The 26,492-nt window shown below is 39.2% G+C and overlaps 1 protein-coding gene and 1 long non-coding RNA gene across 2 annotated transcripts in view; one reads left to right on the top strand and one right to left on the bottom strand.

Annotated features, from left to right (window-relative positions):
* Positions 1–26,492, bottom strand: part of DLGAP1 (DLG associated protein 1) — an 884,156-nt gene that overhangs the window by 512,750 nt on the left and 344,914 nt on the right. The gene's annotated exons all lie outside the window — the stretch shown is intronic.
* LOC122204161 lies at positions 3,934–7,076 on the top strand. The gene is made up of 2 exons (XR_006195525.1): positions 3,934–4,067; positions 6,895–7,076. It is a non-coding gene; the product is annotated as an uncharacterized LOC122204161 (long non-coding RNA).

Below are 26,492 nucleotides of genomic sequence, written 5' to 3'. Positions count from 1 at the left end.
CTATGGGGAAGATTTCAAAAGACTCATCAGTTTAGGTGTAACCTACATCTTATTTTGTGCCTTTCAGTTCTGAGGATTATTTTGGAAAAAGAGACATTTTCTACTTTATAATTCAACATCCCCAGCTTGATGTAATAAGTTAAAGCACCAACTACACTAAGCTTTTATGGACCACTACTCTGATTTGTAATATCCAAAGAAGCAATTTGCTTTTTTTCCCCTTTGTGGGTATCTTTCAAGGATACATTGGAACCACATGGCTAGCTAATCTCAGGAGAAACTTACTGAGAGGGAAAAAAAAAAAGCTGAGTCAGAAACTTGGTGGTGACATTCTAATTTATATTTTCTTAAGTGTCAGTGAATGAAAAATCCTAACTGGGCATTTAAACATTGTCTCAGCAGTGAGGATTGAAGACTCAAAAATGTCACGTCTGTATATTTAAAACGCATTTCAAATTGGTATTAAACATAAAGTAGTAGAGAATATTTCTTTTATACTGTATATTAAATGCAGAAACTCCAAAGACGATTACCAAGACATTTATCAGGCATTGTCCATGAATGTGGACAAGTGAATGAGAAATGAGAAAAAAAGGCAAAGTTCACCTCTGGCAAACCAGAATTCTTTCAAACCATTAAAAATCAAAGGGCTACAAATTTCTTAGAAGAGGGCAAAGTACAAAGGACTAGTGATATTTCTTTTTTTTTTTTTTTTTAATTTTTTTTTTTAAACCTTTATTTTTGAGACAGAGAGAGACAGAGCATGAATGGGGGAGGGGCAGAGAGAGAGGGAGACACAGAAGAGGGAGACACAGAATCGGAAGCAGGCTCCAGGCTCTGAGCCATCAGCCCAGAGCCTGACGCGGGGCTCGAACTCACGGACCGCGAGATCGTGACCTGAGCCGAAGTCAGGACGCTTAACCGACTGAGCCACCCAGGCGCCCCTGACATTTCTTATACAGAGTCTACTCAAGTCTCACTCTTCTTTCCTACAGAGGTCAATCATTTCATCCAACGCCGGGTTTGGGAGATATTCACAGCTAAGCCACCCAGAGCGAATGGCCTCTTGTCTAAATGCTGTTTAGGGCCTCACATAAAAGGGATGTAACTTCCAAGAGTAAAAAGCCATGGAACACATCTCTACACACTCCCACTTTGAACACTGCAATCAATGGGCGAACAATTAAGCAAGCTGACATTTCCCCAGACTGTCCGATGTTGGCGGTCTATAGGCGCGCTTGTCAACAATGCAAATTCCAAGTCTCGACCTCATGTAAGATGAGGAGTATCTCTAGGAAAGAACTGTAGTGATTGTAGGAATCTCCAGGGAAGGGGCTTGTTGCCTCTTAGAGAAACACTGGAGTTTCTGGAGTTCTGGAGAAACACTGCATGCGGCCGCCTCCCCTCCCCACAAAGAAAACAAACAGCAATAACCACCATTATAAATGAAATAACTATATTCATAAGAGATGACTAACTGAAGGAAGGTTTATAATAGTAGCACAAATTGATGTCCCAAGTCAAGAGTGTATTTTTATCCCTTCTAGGGGAGGGGTTTGCTCTAGTGGGTAACAGTACTCCAAGACTAGCTTGTTCATCTCTTACTGACTTATCCCTACTCACTCAGGTACCTACCTTAGTCCCCCTTTACCGCAGGGACTTGGCCAGTTGGTCATGCTCCATAGAACTCCCTAATAATCACCTCACTCCTCCATTTGAAAAAAAAAAAAAACAAGCAATTTGTTTCACATGTGGCTAAAATGAAAAAAAAAAAAAAGCAAACTCCTTTCAACCTTTCAATAATTCTTGATAACCGGCTTCCAATTTCTAGAGTTATCCATATTTTGAGTTTCTAGGAAAAAGAAACTGGATTGTAGCAAATACTACACGATTTATTTATTCATTTATTTTTAAAAATGGCTACTTATTTTGAGAGAGAGAGAAAGAGAGAGAGAGAGTGTGGGTGAGCAGGAGAGGGGCAGACAGGATCCTGACTCCAGGCTTGGTTTCCCAAACTCTGAGATCATGACCTGAGCCCAAATCAAGAGTCTGACGCTCAAACAACTGAGCCACCGAGCCACCCCAGTACTACATAATTAAAAAAAATATTTTTGGTGTCATAATCTTGTAACTACGTCTCTCTCCTACCATTTAATTGATGACTATAATGTTAACTGGAATGTTTTGTTGTTGATCATGCCATCTGCAACATTTTACCATTTTAGCATTCTCCGTTTACAAACGTTAATCCTTTCGGGGCACCTGAGTGGTTCAGTTGGTTAAGTGTCTGCCTCTCGATGTTGGCTCCGGCGATGATCTGAAAGTCTGCGAGATCGAGCCCTGTGTTGGGCTCTGCGCTGACAGGGTGGAGCCTGCTTGGGATTCTCTCTCCCTGTCTTTCTGCCCCTCCCCTGCTCAAGCGCGTGCGCTCTCTCTCTCTCTTTATAAATAATAAAGTTAAAAAAATAAAATAAAAAGGTTAATCCTTTAATATTCTTGCATAATCTTTTAAACTTTAAAAAAATATATGTGTAAACAGACACGACTTGAAACAGTTACTAAGAATGATGGTGACCTCACAGGAACCACAGTCCCCTTACAGTGCTAACACTGTAAGATTCTACATGAAACTTCCATTTACCTGCAATGTCTACATCTCCTTCTGGTATTTGCCTGCTGACAGTACAAAGACACTAACTGGAACAGATTTGACCTATAAACTGATTATTTTCAAATTCTGATGAATCAAAATCACACACAGAAGTTTGCAAAATTGATTCCTTATGGCTGGTTGTATAATTGTTGACTTACTGGTACAGCATCTAAAGATTGCATATGAGCTATTGCCCAAATCTCAATACTAATATTTACCTAATTATAGACCAGAAGTGAACAAGATCAATTGGGGTGAGTATGCTGGTAAATTATTCATGAGACCTACTGTTCCTAGCCTAGAAAACTGGGTGTCTTTCCATATCATCTTGGCATCCATTAAATGTTGGTTCAATAATTCTTGGAACATTTAAAAATGAAACTTTTAGAGATGCCAGGGGGCTCAGAGTCTCATGAGAAATCATGCAGATCAATGAATAATTATAAATGGTTAAAAAATAGGGCTGTGTACCCTGCTAGGATTGAAGCAAAGGAAACGCTTAATTATGTGTATCGGGCATTATCTCTTTGTACCTCTAGGTAGCACTTAGCACAGTGCCTGAAGCGTTCTCAATAATGTTTCTTGAAAGGAAAAAAAAGCCTGATTAAATGATTTTAGATCAGTAGTAATCAAAAGAGTGCATTGGGACTATATAGTCTTATAGGCTGTGAGATTGATAACAAAATTCTTTCTTGCAGAGACTGAATTTGAAATACCTGTGGAACATACAGATGGATGTATGGGTCTGGAGTTCAAATTTGGGGACAACAGTGCTTTTACCTTTGGTCTCTAAGCTGAGCAGGTCCAGGAGGCCAGAATTAACAAGTGTTATAAATCTTGAATGGAAGATTGGTAAGACCAGACTGAGAGTCTAAGGACACTTATTCTTTGCTCCAGGCACCTAATCCTGGAACAAGGGATTTCTGTTAAAGAATTATAGCAAAGCATTTTTCCAGCCTACTCTAGTAATTTATTCCAATGTTTGATTTCAGAAGAAAAAGTCAAATCTTCCTTAACTTCCTCTGAAACAAAGCAGAATGAATATCTCCATTGTTAATGTAACCATTTCTAAATTCTCCTCGAAGAGCTCCCTGTCTTTATAAGAAAGGCTCAAGCAATCCTGCGGAGAAGTAAAATAGCTTACTTTATCATAACATATGCATAATTAGCATATCCATCTCCATATGGATAATAGTAGAACTGCAGATTATCCCAACATTTTTTGTTTAGAAATCTATTTTATAAATGTTGCTGAGGTCAATACAATGAGACTCCTTAGTTATACCCACAATTGTGTTTGCTTACATCATAATCAACCTTTATGAAGAGCAGCCAACAGCAATAAAATGGATACAAGAAACAGACCAGATCCTATTTATGAGATGAAGATTAGCTACCGAACATACTTTCAAAGGTAATCTATGATAAGATTAGTCGACAAACTGGAAACCAAGGCCAATGTCACTTAGGTGTCAGTAGCTAGGGGTGGATGTCAATGTTGTTACATTTAGTCCATTTGCAACATATCTCAAAACACATATTACCTGGAGAAAAAGTCCAGGGGTCAATCACCTTCATCCAAATCAAGAGTCGAGTTGTGACAGTTACATGCATCTGCTTATCACCTATAAAATGGCTTATCCTGTTAATATTGCTGAGGTGTGAAGAGGAACAAAAACCTCTATTGGAATTAGAAGGACACTGTTCACCCCAACTATCCCAGACCAGTAGAAAAACAAAATGGAAAAACGGTGAATTACATGATACCAGAGAGTATATAAAAGCTCTTATTCAGCCATTTTCAAGAAACATGTTCATTTTTGGAGAGATGTGATTACTCACATTTAGGACAAAGAATTGCAACATTAATCTAAGCCAACAGAGCCCATTCCTGACATTTTAAAGTAATGAAATTCAAATTTTGCCTTTTATACGTATCTTGTACCATATTGATTCTAAATCACTTGAAGTTTTTCACAGCATGACAAAGCACGAAGCACGCAGTTTGGCAAATCTCTTTTTGGTCAGAAGTAGCATTTATCTTAAAGAGTCCTGTCAGTCAAGCAGTACCCACTCACCCATTTAGTCTAATAATCTAAGATTTAAGGGGGGGTGGGTTGATCACATTATTCTTTTCTTCCTGTGACAGTCAAACAAATTCTAGAATGTAGGTGAATTGACAGGAACTGGAGAACGCGACCTCATAAATGTATGGTCTCTGCTAGGACAATCCTACACCAAACGAGGGAAGGTCCTAGGGACAGGCTGCCTTGGGATTGAAAAAGAAGAACTGACATTTGTCACTATCTCTCTAAAATGACACCTTTCTGACTATAAGATACACCCTGTAGTCCAGGAACTACTTGTCTGCATAGTTCTTTAAAACTCCTTTGCAAGCCATTAGTCCACGTGAAAGCTTTGATCTCTTGTCAAAATTAAAAACTTGACACATAGGGGGATGGATGATCGTGTGACACAGATGACAGCCACTGCCTGGGCTATATTTAGCTCTGTGTCATTGGGTCACTGATGCTACTCTCATGTCAACCCCCTACTACCTCAATTCCTGGAGTCAGTCCTGGCTGGCTGGCTGGCTTCAGGTTTCCTCCTCCCATTTGGCCAAGCGACCTAGGCTGGTTGTCCCATCTGGTGCCTATGCTGCTGAAACGATTCCCCTGGTCCAGCCTTCCATCATTTCCCAGTTCTCAAAATTATGTTCTTGGTTGGCCCAAACCTGACCTCCCTGCTGGCTTTAATTCCTTAGTCCGGGAGTTTGCCTCAGTCCCTTTATGGAATTCCTTTTCTGGTAAACTGATAAGCATTCCAATTCCCTTCTGGGAGCTGGAGGTATCTGCCTGAGTCCTATTTCTGAGTTTAACTTTGCTAACCTGCAATCTGTCAGAGGCCTTGCTTTGTTCTTGGTCAGTCTCTTTCTCTAGTGTATTACCCAAGGGAAAGAAACCCCACATGTGGACTGCCCAGTGGGCTACCCTGGTGAGTGCCAACCTTGTACTCTTCTAGAATACCCTATTGTTTTTTTTTTAATATTTTTTAGAGAAAGAGTGAGGGAGAGGGGCACAGGGAGAGAGAGAGAGAGAATCCCAAACCAACTCCATATTTAGCAAGGATCCCAACATAATAGTCAATCCCATGACCCCGGGATCATGACCTGAGCAAAAATCAAGAGCCAGCTGCTCAACCGACTGAGCCTCCCAGGTGTCCCCAAGATATCCTATTGTAACCATGGATTTGGAATGGGTTTTGGCTCTTCCCCTGACTGTAATCATCATTGTCTCTGGGATTTTCCAGGTTTTTTTTTCTTTCTTTCTTTCTTTCTTTCTTTCTTTCTTTCTTTCTTTCTTTCTTTCTTTCTTTCTTTCTTTCTTCCTCCCTCCCTCCCTCCCATCTATTCATTCTTACTTATCAAGGCTTTACTGTATGGTAGGCCCTATGCTTAGTGCTACAGATACAGTGGTTCCTAAGACAAACATTATCCTTGCTCTAGCAGGGGAGACAGACAGTTAAATAATTAAAGTGTGGCAAGTGGCTCTCTACACATCTGCCTGAGTAAGGGGGTCAAATGCCAAGTTTCCGTACATTCTTTGTGGCCCTGTGTCTCTGTGAACATACAGCTAAACCCTGCTGAGGCCAAATAAGGCAGTATTTTTCGTTCTCTTACTGAAAGCTTTAGAGAGAAAATACCATTTCAAGTCAGGAAAGCGAGCACTCATCTTATATTCACACTTATATAATAGCCTTCAGATTTATATGGAGTTTTACTATATGCAAATTATTTCATTTATAGATCTTACTCTATCTTCAGAACGTACTGGTGAGGTACAGGCAGGGTAGGTAATAGTTTCATCCTCATTTATGGAAAAGAAACTAAGGTTGATAGAAGTTAACGTAGCCTCAGCAAACTTTAAAACGGACAGAAAAAAATAAGCCTTTTTATTCCTACTATGACATTCTACCCACTTTATTAATCATGCAATGGAAACTTGTACAATTTCTAACATCACAGGCCCAGGTATGCCAGGCCCAGGTCTGACTATCTACATTTTAAACAGGTTAACGCCCAGAAGTTAGCTTAGGATGTCACCTGTCCTGGAAAACTGACAAAAAAATAACAGAGAACTCTAAAGTGTTGACTTATCTTCCATTAAGTGTTTATTACTTTAATCTGTGAACCTAGGTGGGGAGGTAGAAAGACAAAATCATGTGTCTCTTATCTTTGAAAGATGTGAGGCCATTACTGAAGCCTGGCGAAAACAGCACGTAGCTCTTGAAACATTTTCTGAAGAACACTTGGAAACTCTGATTCCTGGCCTAAGCTCTACCGTGGCATTTTCCTCTCAGTGCCCTTTATGGCGAAGACTCATCCTTTTTTCATCTGTTATATTTAATTAGAGTCATCAGAATGTGTTGTTCTATGTGGTTTGTTTCCTTTTAAAAATTCATATACCAATATGACTTTCATTTCTCCAAACAGCCTGTGTCCTTGAAACTGTAGGTAAGATTTTCCTAAAAGGGTCAGCCTCCTTCACTCCAGCAGAGTCAGGGGACTTTTACGACACCCAGCTACCAGGAAACATCCAAAGGTGTCCTGTACGACCACATCGTGACTGATCCATTTTTCTATTTACCTTATTTCTGGGATGATGAGACAAGTTTGGTAGTCAGCACTGCACAATTAAAACTATATTTCAACGATGGAATTTTTCATTTTTAAGAAAAATTCTACACATGCAGATAAACCTTAAAAGTAATTTTATGGCATCAGGATTACTTTGAAGCAAGAGTATTATAAAAATTTAAAAAGCCACTTCAAAACTCCTTAATTCCCTTAAGCGGAGGGCAACGTGTCAACCACTGGGATGAGGTCAAAGGGAATTGTGACTGCATCCCTGTTGCTTCTATGCCACTTATCCCCAGGTGATTCTCGCACTTGGTTTTGTAGAATGGTTCCTGACGGTTTGCACTTACTCTCTGATCCCTTAGATGTAAATATCCATTCTCTAAAGATTTTCTGAGTGGTAGTATATGAAATTGTCATTATGGAAGAAGCCACATGAGGTGTACTGTATTGATGGGGAGAGAAAAAGACCCTAACATCTCCCTTGATATGGGCTCTTTTAAAATTAATTTTTTTTCACAAGGGATTTAATCAAAAGCCTTCACAGGATGGCAAAGTAAGCTGTTAGTCTATCACTGAAAGTGCATATTTCTTCCAAGTTGAGAAGAATTTTTTTTTTTAATTTTTTTAACGTTTATTTATTTTTGAGACAGAGAGAGACAGAGCATGAACGGGGGAGGGTCAGAGAGAGAGTGAGACACAGAATCCGAAACAGGCTTCAGGCTCTGAGCTGTCAGCACAGAGCCCGACGCGGGGCTTGAACTCATGGACCGCGAGATCATGACCTTAGCCGAAGTCGGCCGCTTAACTGACTGAGCCACCCAGGCACCCCGAGAAGAATCTTTATTCTGTGTGGATTCAATGAGTTTACGTAACAGTTCCATGTAGAAATTGTAACTATCTAACAGCACATAGACAAAGGGAGGTATTGTTCCTTTAGGAAGAGAAGCAAACACTGGTTTCAGCAGCAGCATGAATTTAATATACAGAAAATTCCCTGTAACTTTATGTCTTTTCATTGTTTTCTCAACAATCACTCTAAAAGCAAAAGAAGACCCAAATACACCCAAGATGTTAATGCTAGATGATGATAATCTGAATCAGGATTGTTCATATTTGGTAACACAACATCAAATCCCTAATAGCCCTTTTTAGTAACATTTTACTCAAAGAGCACTGACTTTGGAAATGCATACTCCTTGAATGGCTAAAATAAAACTCTCTTATATCTAAGAGATAGCCACCAGAGCTTTGAATCAAGTTGAGATACGATTATGATCGAAACACTATTTCAATAATGATTTATCATGAAGTATTATTTTATGTGCTTTGGGAACAGAAAGTTGATAGGATGTTTTCTATTCTCAAGGAGTTTTTAGTGGGAAGAGCTTTGTGTCAGTGTATGTTGTGAAAGCAAATGATTCCAAAATAATTTTTAAAGTCCCAGTGACTTAACACGACACAAGTTTCTGTCTTGCCCACACAACACGACCAATGAGGCTGGCAGGAGGGGCTCTGTTTATGGCAGCCACAGGGCAGGGCAGGTTGACAAGGGCTTCATCTGGACACACGTTTCCAAGTTCACCACAGCATAGTGGGAAGAGACTGGGGGTCACACATTGGCTCCTAAAGTTTCTTCTCGGCAGCAACATGGCACTTCTGTTCATATTCGATGGCCAAAGCAAGTCGTATGGTCACATCTAACTTTACAGGGGCACAGGTAATTCTGCCATGTGCTCGGGTGGGAGAACTGGCAATATCTGATGAACAGCACAAATGCTACCAAAGAGGGAGGAGATGCGTGTGCCACCAAGTGTGCCTAATGCCATCTGAGATGCCAGTTAAGTGGGCTGGCAATGCAATTTTAAGAGAAATGTCAGAATGCCCTGGATGGCTTACAATTACATTGTCACAAATAAACAGGTGAGATATACAGATGGATGCATCACCTTCACCCCACTGTTGCCAGGGTTGAGCCTTTCAACGTCAAACATATCGATGACTTTCACAGAAGAGGACAACACTTTCATAACGGGTATGTGAGTATCAGGAAGGTGGAAAAACAGAAGACTGATGGTCTTCATGGTAAAGATAGATACACAGTCACACGATGTCTTAGTTCAGGTCTGCTATGAAGCAGAAGCCAAAGACGATATTGAATATGCAAGAGATTTATGGAGGAAGAAGCAGGAAGAGGTGAGGAGAGCATTCAGACTTCCAAGTTTGCTACCTGTGGAAGGAGAGAAGGGAAGGAAGCGTCTTAGACTGCAAGGCATTTCTAAGAAAGGTTTGGGAAGACTGATGGCAGGTGTACAAGCCAAAGTCACGGACAGTTCTTGAGATGGGTCTGTCTCTGGGCTCCTGGTGTGCTTACTGACTGGCTGGAAGCAGCACGTGGCATACACAGGTTTGGCACAAATGTGGTGGTAGATCCAAGATGGGCAGCTGAGCCCTCAGAAAGTTATGCGCCTGCAACAAGAAATGTGAATGGTGTGTTTTTATGGCCACCACACTTGATGTTCAGAACCTGCTGATTTCAATATCAGCACTGGTCTTACTTGGCTAATATTATTCCAAAGGAAACTGACAACTGGTATACTAACAAGCGAATTTTAGAGATTGAAGAACATTAAATCATCATTGAGACCAAAGTAACGGGGCTTCAGTCTGAGGCCTTATATAATCTGGAGAATTCCAGACAGGCTGAGACCAGGCCACCAGGTTCCAGGCCACCTAGGAACTGAAATATTCGCTAAAAAAAAAAAAAAATACTTGGGAGTTTGATGTGGTTTCCAATATCCAAACCAACCTGGGGCAAGGTTGACCTCCAAGGAGTCTACCAAACCCTTTCATTTTCAATGTTTTTTTTCCAGGCCATTCTAAGCTAAATATACCTTTGTGTCTCCCTAATTCACAGGCATATCTAGGTGAGAACTGGGCTACTTGTGGGCTAGATTTGGTAGCAGACTGGAGAGGTTGTCTCGGAGAGTTCTTCTCTTCTCCTTTGCATTTATTACCATCTGACACACTACATATATGTGTTCGGAAACATTCCTCCAGGTATACTTAGTGCTTTTTGTGTTCTAAATTTAGAAAAAAGAAATCAACTAGAAAATAAAAATAGAAAATTAGGGACTCAGAGTCTGTACATTAGGCCCACATGTGATATGCACACAGAAGTCCCTAGGTGATAGAAATGACAGTAGAATTTCTGTGACGGGGAAAAACCAGTGGCTAGTACAGAAAGCAGAGTAAAGTCATTGAAGCAGTATTCCATTTACTCCCCTACCAGTGGTCAGGAGTGGAGTTTGCTACAACATACAATGGGATGGTTTTTGACTTTGCTGTGCAGGAATGACTGTATATCTCAAGTCCAGAGATTTGGAAGACTATCTGTATATAAACCTGTATATAAACCTGGGTAAGGCAGTGTTGCATAGGAGGGAAGTCTCTCTTATTCATCCGAGTAAGTAAGAGGCAGAAGAGGGACGATTTGTGTGTGTGTGTGTGTGTGTGTGTTTTAATATAATTTGTTGTCAAATTGGTTTCCATACAACACCCAGTGCTCATCCCAACAGGTGCCCTCCTCAATGCCCATCACCCACTTTCCCCTCTCCCCCATCAACCCTCAGTTAGTTCTCAGTATTTAAGAGTAGAGAGACAATTTTTGTATTCCTTGTCAAATCCAAGCATTTCTTGTGTAATCACACCCACCTGGAACACCTTTATGGATCTAACACTTACCCTGTGTTTTACAGGTTAGCATCAGCATATTCCTCATCACTGTTGCCCTTGATCTGATATTTTCCATACCACACAGCCTAGTATCTGTACTCTGCCTTGGCTTTTTCACTACCTGATTCTCATTTGGAATAAAAGGATAGTATCTTTTTAAAAAATATTTCTTTAAATTCAAATTAGTTAGCACCCAGTGCTCATTCCAACAAGTACCCTCCTAATGCCCATTGCCCACTTAGCCCATCCTCCCCATTTCCCCTATAGCAACCCTCAGTTTGTTCTCTGTATTTACATTTCTTATTATTTGCCTTCCTTGCTTTTATTTTTCCTTCCCTCCTTTCCCTATGTTCATCAGTTTTGTTTCTTATATTCCACACAGGAGTGAAGTCATATATTTGTCTTTCTCTGACTTACTTCACTTAGCATAATATACTCTAGTTTCATCTACATTGTTGCAAATGGCAAGATTTCATTCTTTTATCACCGAATAGTATTCCATTGAAGATTTCTTGTATGTATGTATGTATATATATGTATACACACATACACATGTACACACACACATGTATAATACATACACATGTATACATACATACACACATACATATACATATATGTATATATACACACATATGTACATATATACATACATATGTACATATATACATACACATGTATATATACATACATATATATGTATATATACACACATGTGCATATATACACATACATATATGTATATATACATATACGTATATATACATATACATATGTACATATATATATACACATATGTACATATGTATATGTATATATATGTATATATATATACACACACACATACATACACTTGTATATATACTTGTATACACACACACACACACACACACACACCACATCTTCTTTACCCATTCATCAGTCGATGGGTATTTCAGTTCTTTCCATAATTTGGCTATTGTGGATAGTGCTGCTGTAAACATTCGGGTATATGTGCCCTTCAAATCAGCATTTTCATATCAAAAGGATAGTATGTTGTATGTATTTTATACCTTTCAATCAGGATATATACATATATATAATGTTATCTATATTATATATATATATATATATATATATATATATATACACACACACACACACACCCTCCCTCCTCACATAAAAATATTCTTCTTCCCTGATTTTTTTCTCCTTTGCGTTTATTACCATCTGACATACTACATATATTAACATATTCTCTTTTTATTTACTTATCTGCTGCTTCCTCAGTGTAACATAGGCTTGACCAGGACAGGATTAATTGTTTACTATTGATCTCTAGGCTTCTAATAGTGCTTCACTTAATAGGTGCTTCATAAATATTGAATTAGTGAACTATACACTTTGCGTTTGGTATTAATTTTAAATCACACATATTAATGTGTTGTGTGTTTACGTTTATATGTAGATCTATGTAATATATATAATATAGTATATATAGTTATGTGTTTTCACGTATGTTTACAGTTTGAAACCATGACTTTAATCTTCCGATTTCCAGATGTTTAAAATATCAATAATGTGGACGGATTTAGATGTTTGGGTTATTTGTAGATATTGATGACTGTGATGAGCAACTCTGTGTTTTTAACACACATATATAAAAAATAGCCCCTATAGTATACGCTATAGCCTAAGAGTACATTTACAGTTTTAGTGACTGTGTAATATCTAATAACAGCAATGAAAAGGAATCCTTGTTTGCAGAATCAGAGGGACCTAAAAAGAGGAAACTGGCTTAGCTGCTCTTTGCTCTGTACTGCCATCTGCTGTTGTGTTGGGAAAACAACAGCGAACGGATCAAATGGCTAAAACCTGACAGCTGGGAAAGACTTTAGAAACTACTTGACGCCAAATTTCGTATGTACAGCTGAGGAAAAAGAGACACGAGAAATTCAGTGACTTGCAAATGTGTTGTCTGTCTTATTAGAGCAGAAAGTGGAGGAAATGCCCTTCAGAGGTGAAACACTAGCTCTGGAGTTAGACTTAGTTTAGCATTTTGGCTACCTGGCCTTTGGGAAATTACTTAGCCTTTGTAAGTTTCGATGTCCTTTTGGGGTTAATATTTACATTATATGACTTACATGAGAATGAAATGTGAGATCTATCTATCTATCATCTATCTATATAATATCTATATCTATGTATACATCACCTGCCACACACATGACTGTGCTTAAGAAATAGTAACTACTGGGGCACCCGGCTGGCTCAGTTGGTAGGTCGTGAGGTCAAGCCCCATGTTGGGCATGGAGCCTACTTTAAATTAAAAAAACAAAAACAAAAACAAGAAATAGTAACTATTGTTTTCTCGCTTGTATGTAAGCTCTTCATGGCCAAAGGATTTTGTCTTTAAATTTCTAGGGAGATAGTGTCTAAAGCACTAATAGGTTCATAGTAGGTACCTAATAAATATTTTTCAAATAAATTGAAGAGGGAGGACCCTCACATCTTGTTACAAATTACACTGGAAATCATATACTGGGAATGACGAATCTGTGTTGTAAAGTTCCGGTTGTAACATTGACCCGTTTATCTCTTCGTTTGCTTTTCATGCAGTGCCCTAACCTGTGAAGAATGTGTGTGTTTCCTAATTCCTAATTCTTCTGTTTCAGAATACTCATACTGACTACTTTTTGCCTGAAAGAGAATTTATAGGCAAATGTTTAATTCCACATTTTCTACCCTGATTTCCTTCACAACAGCTAAATATCAGACTTGTTTAGTACCTCCAGAGCAACCATATGTTTATGATGAATCATAATTCTGAAGGAAGGCTATTAGTCTTGGAAAATTATATGAATCAGATACAGAGAAGTTATATGAAAGTTACTTATAAAGAGAAGTAGTTTTGAGTAACAATTTCTTCTGAAATATGATGGATATGAAACCATTCCTCATTTTCCAAAAGCTAAGCTAAGAGATAGTCCCCAGTTAGAAAAAATGACTAACCTCTAACAATGAATGAGAAACAATCTAGGTGTGAAAACATTGGCAGTCCTAGGGGCGCCTGGGTGGCTCAGTTGGTTGAGCATCTGACTTTGGCTCAGGTCATGATCTCGCGGTCCATGAGTTCGAGCCCCGCATCGGGCTCTGTGTTGACGGCTCAGAGCCTGGAGCCTGCTTTGGATTCTGTGTCTCCCTCTCTCTCTCTGACCCTCCCCCGTTCATGCTCTGTCTCTCTCTCTGTCTCAAAAATAAATAAATGTTAAAAATTAAAAACAAACAAAAAAAACACTGGCGGTCCATAACAGCAAGGTGACAGTGAGGGTGGCAGTCAATGAACAGTGACAGAATAGCTCTAAGCATCTTAAATATAATATGTGTTCCTCTCTAATGCCATTTCTTTAGATACAATATAATCTTATCTTGTAACCTATTCTGTGGGTTCCTTATGGATTCTAAAATTAACTTTGATGACGTATTTAAGAACAGAATAAGCATAGGACTGCTTATAAAATGGATAATGGATGGTTGGAAAGAATTTTAAATGACTCGGGTTTTAAACTTAGAATTTATACCCTTTAAGGCAACTTGTCAAGGGTGGGTAGCTAATTGGTATCGATGGTAAGCTTGTCACATTTATCTACTATCTCTTTTGCTTCAAACCCTGGGAAAGTGCGGAAACAACAAATTTTTTAAATCCTCCACAAAAATCACCGAAAAAAGACAATGAAACGAAAAGGAAGAAAAGACCACTACCAGCAGCAAAGAGTTAATTTTAGAAATCTCTGAGAGGCATGAAGCAGAAGTTATGAGAAAGGGTGGGAAACAGGCTGAATAAATTCATCCCCACAGCTGACTCCTGGAGAGATGAGAACGGGGGTTTGCTGCATCAACAGAGGCAGGATAGGCAGGATCAACAAGCGATCGTGAAGGAAATCCCCAGACTGATCAACTGGGGAGCTCCTTGCGCAGTTGGCTGAGAGGCTCAACATAAACACCTTAGCCCCCAGGATAAAGTAGTGAAGGTAGGCTCCGGGAATAGAAAGGCCCTGGGTAGCAACTGCTATCAAGAAGGCAGGATAGTCGCGTACCTGACTGTAGCAAGCCCGAGTGTTTCCCCTAATCCAGATCTCATAATCAGAACTTGTTTTCTTAGGGACATAAACAGACACCGGCAGACGCAAACATGAGCAGACAACAAAGGATGATCAAACCATTGCTAAAAATCAAAGTCATCAAAAGAGAAAGACAAGACTCAACAATGCAGAGAATGCCCTAGGAGACATGTATAAAAGAGCACACAAAATGCTATAGTAAATGAGTGTAAATAGTAGCTTTATATGTATTAGAGTATTAAATGCACTAAGCAAGAATATACTGATTAGACCAATAAATATAGACATCTTAGACATTTAAATCATGAGTATTAAGAAGAATTAATAGTTTCACTAAAAATTATTGTATCTTAGGTCTTATATCTGAGATGCAAGCAAAGTAGAATATTAATGAGATAGGAGATAAAAGGGGAGGAAATCTCCCCAAATGTAACATTAACAAACAATGAGATAAAAGGTGTAAGAAAAAAGGTAAGAGATTTGCAAATAATTCTACAAGTTCTAACATCTGTTTTATAAAATCATACAAGAGGATAGTACATGAGTAAATAATTTAATGAGCATATCCAGAGCTTAGGAGTCACAAGTGTGTAGGTGGAAAGATCTTCAAAGCATCAAAAAGAGGGACTGAAGAGACTGAAATACACATTATGTTGATGTTTCAGAAAGTAAGCATAATACGCATTCTTGTGGGCTTCCAGGGAGAACAAATAACTTACAAAGGAAGAGAATCAGTTCTACAGAATTTCCTTCTTGAGAGTCCTAACTATAATGGAGTAGTATCTTCAAAATTTAGATGGAAACTGTTTTTGAAACTAATTTTATGCCTAGCTAAAGTAGCCTTTTTCTTGAAAGAGGCAAGGGTTTGTATTCTTGTGAAGTAAGACATGTACCTAAGAAAAATATAATTGACCCTGGAAAATAGTGACTAAAACAACTAGTTATACATAATTATAAATAACTGGTGTACAACATAGAAAAAAAGTAACACTGAAGTGAGATCTCAGATGACTTAAATGTGGCATCAAGCAGGAATGGGGAGTGAGGAAGGCTGTAGGAAGAAAGTGGAAACATGTCAATGTTCTTATCTTAAACTGTGGAAGGATAGAGATACCAACAAATCAATACATCCATCAGCATGCTAAAGATTTAAACAGAACTCTTACAGGGCTAGAACTAAGATATTGAGCACTGGGAAGAAAAAAGATGAAAAGTAAATTGGCAAAAAGCATACAAGAAAAAAAATTATAAACAAAATCATTCATTATTCCAAATATGAGTTATCACAATAAATTTGAATGGATAAAATCCTTTGCTTAAAAGATACTCTGGCATAATGTGAAACAACAAAATGCCTGCTTACAACAGACATATCTAAAACAAAACGGCAGAAATGTTGATAATAAGTGGATTTAAAAAAGTAAACCAGACGAATCACAAGAAAGGAAACTGTATGAGATAAAATAGAATGCATGACAAAGAGCTTTGAACAAGACTAAAAGAACTATGTCTCTATAGATAAGAAGGTTTAATGCACAAAGAAGATGTAATAATAATAGACATATAGAACAGCAGAGCTTTTCAAATATATAGCAAAAATAATAGGAATAATGAGTCAAAAATCATGTTGGGTGACTTTCATGCAGGCTTCTCAGAAATCTACCTATCAAGTGATTTAAAAATTTTTTTTTTCAAGAATAAAAGCATTGTTTCTTAGACATTAGTGACCATCAGCATCATCAGAAACTAGCCTTACATAAAAAAAACAAACAACTAGTGCGCTAAATTCTACTCGTGAAACTATTATTACACTATATGCTAACTAATGTGGATAAAAACAACAACAAAATTGTGCCATTCTAAGGCCATAATCCTTATTCTTATCTCTACTCAACCAAGATATGTTTCTTCAGGAGCCCCCTAATAATTTATGAGAAATGTGATTTTATCAGAGAATCTAAGCTAATGTGGAAGATTGATGATTTTTGTCTATTTAAGATATTTTAAAATTTACTATCATACCTAATTCTATAACCATGAACATAAATATTTGACTTATTTTCTTAGGACTGATTTTTAGATATGGAAAATACTACTTTGAAAACTAAAAGCTAAATATAAATATACACATATGCACATGTGTATGTTTGAGTGTATATATTATATACGTCGTGTGTATATTACATACATATCATACACACACACACACATATACATACCAAATACCTGATTAAAATATTTCTTAGAAAAGTAAAATTATTGAAAAATCCTTCATCCCTATTTTGAATCTTTCTTTGGGACAATTAAATATTAATAAAACCATTTTCTCAGAAGAATATAACAGAGACAGAGACTCCTGGCTGGCTCAGTTGGTAGAGCATGCAAGCTTGATCTCGGAGTCATGAGTTCGAGCCCCATGTTGGGTGTGGAGATTACTTAAAGAGAATATAATAAGATGCACATCAAAATGATAAATTGACAAATCTTATGATTGTTTAAATTTCTCCCGGTCAGTTGTCCATTTGCTATTTAAAATGCTTTATAATTTAATGATATGAATTACAGCTAACCAAACGTCAGACTGGAGAGCACAGCACTCAGTCCCAGAACCCCCAAGAAATGTCCATCAGCATTATTTCAGGCAAATGACATGGCTACCACCACATTCCAAGGTAGAATTACCTCTAATAATAGTCGCATTGTTTTAGCGATTACCATTTCATTATGTATAACAATGACACTATTTTGAAATCCCCCAGAGAAAACTTCTTTTTCCCTGACATTGAAATAGGTCTCCAAAGAGGGGCCTGCTTGTCTGAGCTATCTTGAGGGTGGAGAGCAAGAGGCCATGACTGCCTTCCTACTTGTCATGATTTCTCTCCATTCAAATATCCACTCACCTTACGGAAAGAATGTCAGCTTTGTAATTCCAAATTTCCATTGTTCCTAAGTATATTGCAGCCCCTAGATGCAATGCAAGAGAAGACTTTCAGTTTGACTTAAGGTCATATGTGCTTATAAGAATATGTTCACACACCTGTCTCTAAATTTTAACGATCTCTCGGTTCCTGCAGCTGCCTTGTAAAGACTGAGGGCATAGGCTCTGCCTGTCTGTGTTACTTGCCCCAGCACAACAGATAATGAGGATTAAAGAGGTACATGGGTTCTGTGTAGACATTCAGCATCCCGGAGCAAAGACTCGAAGTCAACGTTCTTCTGTCGACTTTTTCTTTAAAGAGTTCTTCTCTTAAGCCAAGATAGTTTAGAGGCACAAAGCAAGAAAGAGGCCTTTGCTATATTTTTAATTGAAGTTTGACTTCATTGGGAAGGTGAAAAACTCTGCCCCCACCCCCCAGATTGAGATTGGCTTCTCTAAGACACGATCCATCCTCAATAGTCACTGTATGAATCACATAAGACACCGCTGTTCTTCACCTACAGTGGCATCATAATCCTCAAAAATCATCATTTTCATCCCTATTATCTTCATGGTTATTTCTATTGTTATGAGTTACATACACGTGTTAACTCATTTCACTCTCTCAGCCCCATGGGGTGGGTCTTATTATTACACCTTGAAAGGACAGGGGAGACTAAGGGATGGGTATTTAAGTGAGTATTTAACATTTTCCCCGAGGTAGTAAGGCTGGAGTCAGAACTTGGGCTCTGGAGGAAGTCTGCTTGTATTCAAAATCTGGCTCCCTCACTACACACAGCGGGACTGGAGGCAGGTTTCCTAACCTCCCAGAATGTCAGTTTCCTCATCTATAGAAGTAGTGCGATAATAACAGACAGGCACCGCGAAGATTCCGATGGGAGGGGAAGAGGGGGAGTATCCATCGTAGAAAGAGGCAGGATGGTGCAAACTGGAGCCCGCATTACTATTCATCACTTTTTCTACTCACGCTGTCACCCACAGATGTCGAAGTTACCAAGTTCCTAGCACATAACCAAATTATAAAAATAAAGAGCGGGGTTTGGTGAATACCGGTTTCTGACACCAAGCGGACTTCAAGGTAAAAATCCACACAGACGCTAAAAGTCCCAGCTGGTTATTTAAGAGGAAAATGGAATTAAGAGTTCACACGTTGGATGGGAGAGAACGAAGATATTAAAATGTCCTGTCATCACTAAGATAGCGTGTTTTCCTAGGGAGAAGGTTTATTCATTTTAATCCTCCAACTTTACACTTTCAAATCAGGAAAGTCACCTTCAGGCAGTGCTATCTGAGGATAATGAAGGGGAAAAAAAGAAAAAAGAAGCAGATCTGAAAATTCTGACACAAGTGTTTTAACACATAAATCAAAGTGACCTTATTTTAATGTTCGCCAGAGACAAAATAAGTAAGCAAAGAGATTCTTTACACACAGAAAACTAAGTGGCCGGAAATTCTAGTAATTTCCTATGAATGATTTTCTTTCCACATCCGCTGCTTCATAGAAACAGAAAAAAAAAAAAATTCTCTGTTGACCCTAACAGGCATCGGCATTTAGATACTAGCTATCACCTGATTTTGGACTTCCCTCGTCCAATGAGTCCACAAAAATCAGATTATTTAGAGCAAAGAATGTCTTCGTTCACTGCTTAAACTCTGGGAGTTTATACACCACAAACAACCCAGTATGACTTTTTTGGAGAGGAAAGTCATGAAACAAGGTCAGTGGTTTTCAACAAAAGGGTCACGGTGAAGACACTGAAGAGCGTTCTTTAGAACTTATTTATAAGCCAGTAACTTTATTTATAGGGATAGTTTATTTTGAAGAAAATAAATGAAATTCATCCTTTCTACAACCAAATATGCGTAACACTTGAAATATTTGTCAAGAGATAGGTGTGCAAAAGATAAGACAATGGTTCATATAAAATAATGATGCCTCAACTGGGAGCCAATAGATAGTAGAAATAGATCTAGAAATATCCCTAACTACCTCAACTGACATAAGTAGTCATCTTTTGATGTGTCAGTAACATTTTTGGGGTCAGATCACTGGGTGGGATATATGATGGCCTAATGTTCTTTCTACTTCTAATACTCTAGCTAGACATACTCTTTAATTAGATTATCTCAGGGTTTGAAGAGGTTCAGCAAGTTTCTGTCACCTAAATTTTCATAAAAAATTTGGCTGTCTGCTCTATTTAGAAGGAAGGGAAGGAGGGAGAATCTGTTACCACAGAAATAAACCTGAAGTCTCATCATTGTCAAGTTTCTATAATTTCAGCATGACCCCCAGAAACTCATTTTAATGTCAGTCTTTATTTCAGAAGGCAAATCAATTGCCCAACATCTAAAAAAAACCTTATTCTTTAAAAATATTTTGGTCACTTACATTATCATACCAAATGTCTTCTCCCCATAGGCAAGTCATGTTTTTAGCATTTTAAGTATCAAATCACAGCTAATTTCACCAAGCACAACCAATATCATAAACTATTTTCTTAAAGTTTATTTATTGAGAGAGAGAGATTGAGGGAATAAAAGCAGGGGAGGGGCAGAGAGAAGAGAGAAAAAAATCCCAAGCAGGCTCTCAGCGTGGAGCCTGATGTGGGGCTCAAACTCACAAACGGGGAAATTGTGACATGAGCTGAAGTCAAGAATCGGATGCTAACCGACTGAGCCACCCGGGAGCCCCATAAACTCCTACTTGAACAAACGTAACATGCGGTTTTCTGAAAGCCTCAGAAAAAAAACCATTTGTGTCATCCAACTTATCCTTTCTCGTCCTGTCAGTGTCAACATTAGTTTTCACTGGGTACATCTTTTTGTGGCATACTGGTGGCATTCAGAAATTGTCTCCTGAATAAATGGATGAATCACCACACCTAACACACATAGGACAAATCAAGAGTATTACCACTTCCAGATTTTGCTAAAGAAACTGTTTCTTGATCAGAACATTGTTCTCCTTTTTCCATTAATCTAACCTTTTGAAAATCAAATCTTAGTTCCATTAGTTTTCTTGACAGTAAAAGTCCTTTAAACCTTTTCTACTTCCGAAACCTCCAAATTTACCAACGGGAATTTTCCTCTTGTTTATTTCAGGGGGGCAGCCACTTGACATTAAACGGCTTTTGCAACATCACTAACTTAAAAAAAGATCAGTGCCAACAGTTTCTCCAGACAGGCTTTCTTGTTTCAAAACCATATGGTGCTGGTGGATAATTTCAAAACATCTTCAAACATTTTAATATGATTGCTAGTGGAAGGCTTCTGAGCTGTGACTGTGTCAAACCTTTTCCTTCCTTCTTTCTTTCCCTCTTTCCCTCCTTCCTTCCTCTTTCTTTCATCTGTCGAATATAAGGAATAACTAGGAAACAAAAAAATAATTTCTTTCTCTACTTGTCTTAACAAAATAAAAAAACACTCAACCGACTGCAATAGGTAAGGGCCTCAATCTCTAGTAACTAGAGAAAATTCAAGCAACTGCACGCCATTTGAAGGGACTTGTGCTTCCTTATTAAAGCTACAGTCACATGTGAAAAATGTGATTGGGCCTCCAATTACTTTATTTCATTCACAGGTACTCTATTTCTAAGATGTGGACAGTCAATAACGAGTGACAAGGATCTCCTTGCACAAAAGCAGAGACAGCTTGTTTTGTCCGGCGTCATTAGGCTGGTAAGCAACAGCAAGGTTAGGATGCTATTCAATTATTTAGAGCGTAAGTATTAATAACAGCATTAAGTGAGACAACAGCACATTTAACTTTGCGTCTTTCTTTCCAACAGCAACAAGTCAAGCACTGTTTCTCATTATAGAGCTATTCTTTGTTTGGTTGTATTTAAATCAAACATGAGTTTTTTAATGCCTTACAAGAGACATGCTGATTAAAAAAAGAAATCTTTGGATTCTTTTTAGATAAAGAACCTGCTGTCTGTAATCTAATAATGGAACTTACTGTTAGATCTGAACCCACCATAGCTGTAGGTTCTTTCCACAGTTAGTTCCAGTACCTGTTCCCTTCTTCTCTCCCTCCTCCTCCCATTTCTTCCTTTCTTCCTCTCTTCCCTCTCCCTGCCCTCCCTTCACCCCCCCCTCCCCCCAGCTAAAGCTATTGCCTTTCTAAGACTGGTGTTTAGTGATTCTCTCCTCTCCCCTCCTCCTCTCCATCTCACCCACCCCCTCCCTTCTTCCTGCATTCCCTTAGAAATGAATATAGGACTCATTGTATTGAAGCCACATGGTTGCAAGTGCAGAAGAGAGAGCTGAACTTTCGTGTTTTTGGTTCTCAGCTCGGTGCAGTTTCCCCCAAATATGATGGTTTTCTTGTCACCTTTAAAAGTTATGTGTAAGGCAAAGAGCACACTGTAGTTGGTACATTTCACTGGATCTGGCATCAACTTTCCAGCACTGAGAGTTACCAAAGGTATAATAAAACCCTCATCTACCAAGGCATTCAAAACTTATATACCTTGCAGGTATTGAAACTATATTTTCACGTGTAGGATAGACTCAAACTGAGGAATTAACATGATGAAGTAGAGAAAAACAAACGAAAAACAGAAACCCTAATGTGAGGAAGAGCTAGGGGTTTGGAAAACGAAGGGTTTGCAGAATCTGTTTGGAGGCATCATTTTGAAAGCTGTGTGCCTTCACGTAAATACTTTGCTTTCTGCATTTATGTTACACTATCCTCCCAAGTTCCTCCTTCACACCCTGTGTTCTTCATTTCTTCATGTGATTATCACTATCTGTTATTATATAGCGAGCGCTTGTTTGCTGATGCTCGTTTCCTTCACAGACTGCAGGAGGCTGGGAGAGCTGGAAATGGCTCTGCTCAGATCAGGTCTCCAGTAGATACTGGTTGAGTTAATTTGTGAATGGATTACCTTCCTGCTATGCTACCCAAAGGTCCACAGTTAAAGAATGAGATTTCATCCTGGGATGGCCTGGCTGGCTCAGTCAGTAGAGCACACGACTGTTGATCTTAGGGTAATGAGTTTGAGCCCCACATTTGGTGTAGAGATTACTTAAGGAAATTAAAAAAATATTTAAAAAAAAAGGAATGAGATTTTGTCCTTTTGGTATTTTATCATCTAAATGTGTAACTAATACAAATATGTCGAAGGAATGAATTACATAAATCAGTTAAGTATCCAGTGATATTTTTGTGATGTTTTGCTTTTCTCTCCTCTCAGCCTCTTTGAATGCCTTTATTTTATTTATTTATGTATTTTTTTAATGTTTATTTTTGAGAGGGAGAGAGAGAGAGACAGAAAGATAGGGTACGAGCAGGGGAGGGGCAGAGAGAGAGAGGGAGACACAGAATCTGAAGTGGGCTCCACGCTCTGAGCTGTCAGCACAGAGCCCAACATAGGGCTAGAACTCACAGACTGCAAGATCATGACCTGAGCCAAAGTTGGACACTCAACCAACTGAGCCACCGAGGCGCCCCAAAGTTGAATACCTTTAAAAGGTATTCAACTTTGGGGAAGGTATTCAACTTTGGGGAGCCTCGGTGGCTCAGTTGGTTGAGCAGCTGACCCTTGGTTTTGGCTCAGGTCATCATCCCAGAGTCTTGGGATTGAGCCCCAAGTCTGGTGTGGAGCTGGGTGTGGAGCCTGCTTGAGATTCTCTCTCTCTAAAATATAAATAAATAAATAAATAAATAAATAAATAAATAAATAAATAAATAGTATTCAACTCTAAGTAGAGAAGAGCCATGGTTGAAATCCACATTCCCGCTGATGTTTATAACTTCCTAAGTTTTACAGATGATATAAGGAAATGCAAACTATTTAGGAGTATACGGGTGCCAAAGCTATATGGAAATTTAAGCTGGCTATCAGATGATCTTTGCCAGTCTTCTAGGCATTCTGTGAAGGAAAGCATTCTGTACTCAAGAGCTCTGAACGGTAAGAAGTGGCAAGTTTACCCAAGAGCAGTTGAAACAGGTCATGCAAACACTCGGAATATGAAGCTGCCCATGGTGGATTATGGCCTAGACACGGAAGGCAGTGGTCTGATGGCTGTGAAACACATCTTGGGGTTTTCAGTGCTGGAAGCACATTGGGCCTGAATCTAAATGCAAATCTAAATGCAAAATCTAAAGGCATATGGCAGTACCTGTGCAATAATTTAAAAAAAACAATGATGCCCTAACTTACTTTGAGCTACTTTTGCATAAACTGGAAACCTAGTATTAAATAATGTTTGCCGAGTGGAAGAATGGAGGTTTAAGGGAGGAAGGTGGCGATATGGATGAAAGTACAGATTCGTGTTTCCTTAAAACCTGAGGACTCTTAGGGAACACAGTTTGCCAAGCCGAGGCTTACAGGCTTGTGACAATGCGACAAAGACCCCTGTAGACTCGTTAGCCGTTCTTTATTTTATGGCCACAGGTTATATTCCTAAACTTTGGCTGTTTTGCAAATAAGTCCTCTTGTTCATAAAGCTTAGGTGATGCAGTGTGGTTTGGTGAGTGAAAAGGCTTTCATCATTGCAGGAAGATACCAAAAATAGAACTCCTAATGGTGGGGACCAACTGGAAGCACCAAATACCTGTGTAAATTCAAGGCAAACCAAAGGCCGAAGGGGCAGGTTTGAGCATTGCCCCATTAGGCATATGCTCACCATCTAGCCTCCACTGGCTCATGGAGAGAGGGGATCTAGGAGAGAGAGAATTGGTCGTGGGGGGTTTGTGTTTGTGATGGAATTCTTCCCGTAGCTATGAGCCGAGGGGTCACTTTCGGGTCCCTCCCTTCCCCCTTCTTCTCTTTATTTTTTTCCCCCCAGATCTAGGATCTGGTACTTAGAAAAAAATAAATCTTGAACACGTAGAGAAGTGGTAGGAGCAGAGGCTGACCCGCCCTGACCTGGGGGAAAGAAAACAACCAGAAAGAAAGCTGCCCTTCTGATCTTTACACACTGAGGTTGTCCCTAAATTTCACCTTTCATCTACTTCCACCTGAATAAGAGGTGATTTGAGTGCGTTTCTCCAGCTTTGATGTGGATAAGATTCATTAGCTTGTTAACCATGAGATTTCTGAATCTCATTGCCAGAATCTCCGATTCAGTAAATCTGAGTGGAGCCAGGAATCTGTGATTGAAACAATCTCCCTCAAGTGCACCTTGTACACTTTGGAAGAAACGGGGACCCAAACTCACCATTAACCAGCAGAGGAGCCTCTCCTGATAAGTACCTGTCACAGTTCAATTAAGGATATTACAGGCTCAGCAAATTCTTCTTCGTTGAAAACATTCAGAACCAAGACACAAAGTTGGTATCTTGAGCTACATGAGGAGTCATTTGTTTCCTCTTTTCTAGGTAATTCTAATTAAAAAAAATTTTTCAAGTTCGATTTCATTCTATCAGAATTGCTTTAGGACGTTTAGTCAAAGAGCTGCATTCCTATTTATCAGGAATATGAAGTGTGGAACAATAGACTGCAAGTTCCTCTTTATGCCTAAAAATAGGCATGTTATAATGCTTCCCTCTATAAAATATGCTTTTGAGGAACCCGAATTTAATTTTAAATCCCATTTCACTGTGCCACACTGTTGCTCTTTATGAAATCTCTTATAAATGATAACTGGAATTATTTAAAGTAGAATATAAATTGAGGAAACGAGCAGGACTTTTCCAGATGGCTATTTTGCTCGTTTTCGGTCTTTTGATGTGACCGGGGAACCGTCTGTGTGAAGAAGAAGAAGAAAGGGCACTGTGTGCCAGTGACAAGGACTGTCTCTGTGACCAAACTCCAGCCGGGCTCCCCTGAGCCCTTCCTCCCCTGGGCCTCCCCTGGGCCTGTGAAACTTGAGCGAACACTGATGGTTTTCTAACCATTCAAGGCTGCACCCTTAGGTGACCCACGTCCCTTAAAGAGCCTGCCTGAGAAAACTGAAGGCTGCCCGAAGAACTGACAGTTTGTTCCAGTGACACCTGAACACAGGGCTCCTGTGTCCCAGCCTCTGGGGGAGGGCAGCAGCTTACCATCGGTAAGTGCCAGCTGGCCAACCAGATGGGTGTCACGGAGACCAACCCTTCCCTTTCCACTTTTTATAAGTTCTCACTTACCTGAGTTCCCAGGCCCTGCTTGCCCCTCGTCCTACCAGGAGCTCCCTCACCCCCCATTCTTCAAAACGAGCAGTCACCTTGGTACGAATTGAAGCTGAGCTCAGTCACGCTGGACTGTCTTCCCGATTGGCATACTGTGTTACTGCATAAAGAGTGCCCTTGCCATGTTAACTAGCGTCTAGCTCTGTTTACCCTTGACTTTGCATAGAGGACCTCTGGAGACTGCCTCCATTTTTTGCCGAAGGGGGAAAGGAGGCTCTGCCAGATTCATTGAGTTGTCACAGTCGGGCAGCCGGTGGCAGAACAAGATTCTAGCTGAGGCCTGGCGGGCTCCAAGAACACAGACTCTCTCC

This window comes from Panthera leo, chromosome D3 (assembly GCF_018350215.1).
Source record: "Panthera leo isolate Ple1 chromosome D3, P.leo_Ple1_pat1.1, whole genome shotgun sequence".
NCBI lineage: Eukaryota > Metazoa > Chordata > Mammalia > Carnivora > Felidae > Panthera > Panthera leo.
The sequence above is the reverse complement of the archived record's forward strand: the minus strand, read 5'-3'. Positions and strand labels throughout refer to the sequence as shown.